Source organism: Malaya genurostris, chromosome 2 (assembly GCF_030247185.1).
Source record: "Malaya genurostris strain Urasoe2022 chromosome 2, Malgen_1.1, whole genome shotgun sequence".
Taxonomy (NCBI): Eukaryota; Metazoa; Arthropoda; class Insecta; order Diptera; family Culicidae; genus Malaya; species Malaya genurostris.
The window spans coordinates 255,704,412-255,711,496 of record NC_080571.1 but is presented as its reverse complement, the minus strand read 5'-3'; positions in this window follow the sequence as shown (position 1 = coordinate 255,711,496).

Here is a 7,085-nt window from a genome sequence, read left to right as displayed (position 1 = left end):
AAAAAACTAAAAATAAATCTTCTAAAATGGGCTCAAAACAAATCCAATTTGCGAATTGCTTCATTTTAGGGCCATTTGAATTGACGTCGGCTATACTGTTTTTGGGGTTTTCACTTTTTTTCAGAGACGGCTTCACCGATTATTACAATTTTATACGGAAATTAAATGTTTTATGCTCCCCTTAATTGTACATGTTTCTTTTAATCAAATTTTTTCTCCGGAACTGCAGGTTTAAGTATGTTTAAAGTGCTCAAAATTTTAAACTGTCATTCCGAGTAATGTTGTCAAAATTGAGAAAAAAACCTCTAAATAACTGTTTTATTTCTCAAATTTTGCTTTTCGTCATCGATTCATAAGTGCTGAGTGGTCGGTTTCGAATTAGGTTTAAGCTTAGCTTAGCTCAGCTGACCGCCCGTGAGTTTCTAGTGATTGATCAGAAACCAGTTGAAATTGCATATTTAACCAAATGCATGATTCTTGGGGAGTCGTAGATCATGCAACGTGCAACCTAAACTGACTTAGAACATGGACTGATCAATAACGTAGATGGCCACGCCCATGCAGGTCAATATGGGAAGGGAAGAAATGTTAGTTAAACAATTGTTGGTACTAGTGACCGAGGAATTCTCTGCATCACCACAAGTGTCACAAGAAAGGAGTGGTATTAGTAGGGCGAGGAAATGATCAGGATTTATCTTAGTGGATAATGTTATTACTTATAATATTATCAGGTGTTTATTGCTCTGGGTAGCCGGCTACCGAGAATACGTTCAACAGTTTCACTTTTTCTGTACCATTTAATTCCACATTTTAGAATTAAATGGTACAGAAAAAGTGAAACTGTTGAATACATTCCACTAACAGCTCCAGGTAAAAAATAGAGAATACGTTGCCATTTTATCGTTTTTGTATTAATTGTGCCTCCTATTAAAATACGAAATTTCTTCCGAAATTCGTGAAACTCCGGACAGCCGGCTGTCGAGAGGTACGCTATCAATTCATATATTTAATTCATTGTGTCCTGTTTTCTGTTTGCAATAGACAGCCGTAATACTGGCAAGATATCACTCGATCGTCATCAATCGTACAACAACGTCTTACGCAATACAAAGTAATGTTAATATCTCCTCTAACCAAACAAAAAAACATATGGATCCTCCTCGCAGTCTAAACTATATTTACATCCGTCCTTGTTAAGCACGGTCGTAAAAAATATAAAAAATAGATCAAACGTTCCCCGAATAATTGACGGAGTTTAGTCCAGCCCAATTTTTAGTAAGGAGAAATATAACGAGATTGTAATTAAGAAAAAATATCTCTAAGGAACGATCTCACCAGTATCCTGCTTCTCCTATTCGCATTGCTATAAACAACGCGAGATGATACACTACTACTGTAAAATAAAATAAAATAAACACCCGCGGATGGGTATGCTGCCAACCAATTTTTGATTTTCAGTTTGAATCACACGAATTACTTGTAAATTTTCACACATTCCATCTAAATCTGATAACATAAAGTTGACAACACCGACAATGATATGCAGATGGCGCTTCGATCGGTTGATGTCGTTTAGTTTTGGGTGATCAATTCGCTTGAGCAGTTTTTACTTTCGCAAATCAGCAATATTCAATAAATAACACTTTTCACATATCAACACACACTTGTCACAGCTGCACTATCACTCAAAATAACTGTTTCGATCAATCACTTCACTATAAGTTGTTTGATCCACATTGTAATTAGACTTTTTCTAGGGCAACACTCAGGCATCGTATCGTGCTCCCAGTGACGCCAACTCTCCGGTTCTGAATTAGGTTTAAAACTGTTAACAAATTGAAAAGGTTATACCAGTTTATGCCCAAATAAACTTTCTTGTTTGTATATAACGTTCAAGAAAAGTTTTTTGAAAAAATCATTTGTAATAAATAGATGAAATATGACTATTGTAAGTCTCAGAAAAGAGCATGAAGGAAACTAGTTTTATATTTTCTTAGAAAGAATTGTATTTCAAGTAATTTATTTTAAGTGCGAAAAAGTAGACGGCGAATAATGCTTTTACTGTGAGTAAATGAAAGTAGAACATCTATCGGGGCATAGACACATTACGAGGTGGATTAAAACAGGTTTTTATTTTTTAACATAGTCAACAAGAAACAGATCGAATAAACACAATGGATCGTTAGTAAGATGAAATTGGATGTACAGTGTACAGCAACAGTAAAATGCAATAGGTAAGAAAAAATCAATGGGACTCAACACTGTTATACATGACAGAGAATGAAATATATTTTTTTTAGAAGTGTAATTTTGTTATTTTCTTATCAACATATCTTGAAAACAAACAGCATGATTTTGATCTAATTAGTCCAGGCTATCGCACGATCAATCAAATGAAAAATATCGCTTTGCTGGTGGTCGTTGGGGCAAAGCATGGGATTAAAAAATCAACACTTATCATGCGGTGCTCTCAAAGATATCAATCGATTGTCATCCAAAACCCGTGTCAGGCAATTCTTGACGGATGGCCATTGTATGGTGCGCGAGCCACATCACATCAATCTAGTGGTGCCCGTTATGATTCGATTGGCTCAAGATTGGAACCCGTGAAGACGCATGAATATTTAATTGTTTTATCTATCTCTGAGCAGAAATCCGGATTCCAGGAAAAGAAAAGGAAAGAAGAACGCACAGAGATGGAACATCAAAACGATCGATAAATATTTAAATTTATTGTTGAATTTATTTTATGAGATGTCTCATTATCGAATTAGATTGATGAGTCATAAGTGAGTCTGAATGAGAAGGGTAAGCTTGAAAAAAAAACTGGAAAACATTTGTCCCCAAAGAGCTTGTGAGAAAGTTTCACACATTACATTTTTACTGTCTGCTGCCTGGCGCTGGGAGGTATTCATGCTATGCATGCAGCTTTCTTGCCTTACCTTGCATTCATCTACATAGCGAAGGTGTGTTTGATGGGCTGATCGTATCCGTTGTGTCACCCGTTAACGATGCTGACCGCAGTTTTCCAGGAATCAATTAATCCTGATGACAAATGTGATATGAGATAAAATCGTCAAGAGCACGTTGGCCGAGTGTTGCACATTATTTTGCCTCCCTCTTTCTCTCTCTCACTTACTCAAGACGCAATTCGATTGGTGGTTGCTCGACTGAGGCATCGATCGAATACTTGCCGCGAACGAATAAATCATCAGAGAGCGGGTTTCTTCCTCGAAACCGAACCGAAATCCATCAAGTGCCGTTTCGGGGTCCTTTCTCAAGAACTCCGACGACCGGTTGTCCGGGATGTCGGCATATGGTCAATTTGTACGAAATCACAGAATAGGGTCCCCGACCAATTAATTTACACATCATTGCTTTAATGTCAACTCGCATTAAGGATGAAGGGAGAAGTGTTTGCACTTTTCGACTATCGTGACCCAGCGCTGTATTCCGAGTATTCTCGACTTTAAACTGCGTGATTTGTGCTTTGAGCAGAGGTGGGTTCAGGGTGAAATTTTATTTTCATTACAATTAAACTGACTTGCTTACATTTATTTACACGTGATATTGCTGGAGATAATACTAGAAATCTTTTGAAAATCCACCTGAAATCGTTGTCTCTTGACACTCATTCACGACTCCTACTCTGCGCGTTCTGATTTGCTTCTTTTCAGACCAAACAAAGTTTGCATCCCGAAGTCTGAAGATCATCCATATATGCCTTTAATTCGTTTCACCTGTGAGAGCTCGAATCTACAAGCTACAACGTTATAATTTTTATATTCAACGCTTTGTCTCTTCGAATTCTGATCGTCGTGTACGCTTATCTTGTCCGGGTGATCTTTTTGGTTGATTTTCGGTGCGCCTGTGTCCACGACGGCAATTCTCCGAAAACCACGGACCCGTGCTTCGATTCGGAAGAGTAACAAGAATAACGATCAGCTCCGTTGTTTTGAGATTAGATGATTGCACACAGATAGTAAATTGATAATTTACATAGACACCCCGTTCCGATCCCGAAATGGTCACAAAGTTCTGCTGGTGGTAAGCTATGGCAGGAAAATTGATTCGATGGAAGCGATAGAACAAGTGTGACAAATTCTTCAACTTACTTTTTTTCTGTGATTAGATGTTATGAGAAGCAACTGATTTTTGTATGCGTTATTGTAATTGCTCGTATGATGAATAGTAGGTTAAAAATAATTAATTGACTGAGTGCACAATGCTACGACTGCGCTGTAAAGTGATCGTAAAATGTCAAGTGAATGTATTTTTATCGTGTGAAAGGATGCTCTTTAAATTCATATGCTTCAAAGGAATGGCTGGGTTCAAGTAAGTTCAAAGAACTGTATCTCTGACAAATATTGAAAATACGTCTGAAACTTTTAAATTTTGTTTTCAGACAACAAATCTATAGATCAAAACTATAAATATAAATACGATTGTTCATAGAGTGCCCTTTTTTTTAAAGATCATTAGCCTGAATTGATCAGTGGTTCCCTGAACTTTTTAGGAAAAGTGAACCTGTTCGAAAAAACAACCAACACGAACAAAACTGATGAAACGAGAACTGCAACCGATCGGTAAAACAACTATCAGCCTACGACTGCAGTAGCATCTGGGTTCTTTCTGATTTTCCTCCCTTTTTATGGGCATTGGCTAGACTTCGTTTGTCGAAGCTCAGAGGGTGGGGAGAGAAACTTAGTAAAACAAGAATAAAATGTTGAAGCCTTTGAAGCGCTTTACCGGCTTGTGACTAAAGCTGGCCGCCTGCCCTCCGGACGCACTTGAGAAAAGGAACCGTATTTCATACGATTGTTTATTTTTAATTTTCTTTAAAATGATACTAGATGGTCGGAGTGCTTTTTACTGTTTCACTTTGAATGAGTGATCTTTCTAATTTGTTGTTTGCTCTCGTACGTATTCTTCCTGGAAGATTTGGACTGAATTCTGAAAATTTATTATGAAAAATTTCCAGCGTGGAGTGCTTTTCGCAAACACGAATTTTCATACAGTTATTTATATTCAAAAGCCAAACTTAGATTCTAGGAAAATCTAGATTCTTGATCTAGATCACGTATTAATACTTCAGTCATTTAATGTCTGAACAAACTGTTTTTTTACTTTAGGGCTTTGTGAGATCTGCATTGTTATAATAGCAGTTTGTTCTGGAATGTTACCTCTTTCTATGAGAACCGAAAATGGATTTTGAACATCCTTTTCGAAAATTTGACGTGATCAGGTTCAAAATTCACGGAGCTGTTGAAAAAGGCTTAAATGGACCGTGTGTAGCTTTTTCCTACATTCCCTTAAACAGCATCCCGATCAGATGCGCATAACAAAATCATAACACAAGTACATCAACAGTTGATATGTATAACAAATTGTGTTATTTTGAGATATTGAACGAATGAAAACAATTGAAAATTAAAACTTATGATAACAATATAATAACAAAATCAGTTATGATGTTTTATTTTCATTTGCAAGACTCATGATAAAGTTCATTAATTGAAAAAAATGAGTTCTTCCGTAGCTTTATATCGAAATATAATGATCAAAATTTCAAAAAACTAAAAGAAGAAATCAGATCACTTAATAAATTTTTCATTTAATAAAAAAACCATTCAACGGTTTTGAATTGAAACGATGCTAAAAGTTAGCTGGGATATAGTTTTTCTGTGTTAAATTTGCTATCTAATTTTTTACAACTATTGTTATAAATATCTGCCTCGGACTTCTGTAGTTACATCAAATTCAATAATAATTGTGATACAAACGTTCCAAAATCGGTTACCTTTTTTGTTCCCGCTAGAGTCTTTTTTGTTATGATTTTTGTTATTTTAACAGCTTACATTTATTACAATTATTTTTTGCAGTTTTGACTTGCATAACATTATACATCATAATTTACTTTATTACTTCTGGCTAAAAATTGGAATTTGTCAGTAAATACCACCTTAATCATTTTTCTCATTGCAAGAAATAGTGATTTATACTATTACTATTTCATTAATTGAAACAATTATAATTTCAATTATGATAGTTCTGACGCAAGGCACCCACCATGGAGGGTGACTTGGCCAATATATCAACCAATTACCGAGTTCAATTTTTAGGTATAAATTACAAAAGAATCTGTTTACGAAAATAACACCATTAATATAATAAAATGTCAAGTGAAAAAAGGCACAAGGCTCCCCTACTTCATTTATGATAGTAGCATAAATCAAATACATCTAGATTTCGCAGTGTTATAGTAGTAGCTACTCGGAACAAAATAATTAAATTTGCACCACATGTAAATAAATAGTACTATGAAGTAGACATCAGTTCAGTTGAAATCAAATAAAAAATCAAATAAAATCAAATCGAAATGCATTGATTTTTCAGTGAACAAGACTGTGTATTTCAAAAAGCGCTTAGTTTTGCTTTCAAAGTATATTAAAAAAATGAGGAATTATAAAAAATACTTTCCATTCAATTGCCCACTTCAAATATGAGCATGAAAATAGATGTAAACTTAAGGAGTGTATCTAAAATAAGCTATCCACATACATTTGTATTGTACGCATGTATTTGTGATGGTTTTTATGCTCAGATCACAGCATGCTGTGCATTTGACTGTCAGCTTTCGTTTGTTTACTTGTTTTTGCGGTTGAAATTTTGCGTTTTCAAAATGTCGCGTATTGAAAAGGAAGTGAAAATTAAGGTTCTGGACACATGGCTAAGTTAGAAGGGTATTACTATGCGAAAATTGGCGAAGCGGAATTCATCATGCCAGTGTTAAAACCATCATTAATAAGTTTGGGGAACACTATTCTTTGGATGAGCTACCAGGAAGTGGTAGAAAACTCGGTTCTTCCAACCCAAAACTGGACCTTAAAGTGGTATCTCTAATCATGAAGAATGTCAATATGTGATTTGGCCAAAAAAGCAGGAACGAGTGTCGGAATGATCCAGCGTATCAAGAGGCGAAATCACCTGAAGACCTACAAGAAGCAGAAAATCTCGAAACAAAGGGTAGAACAGAAGAAGCGAGCAGCAACAAGGGCCCGGAAATTGTATTCGCGTATTTTGCA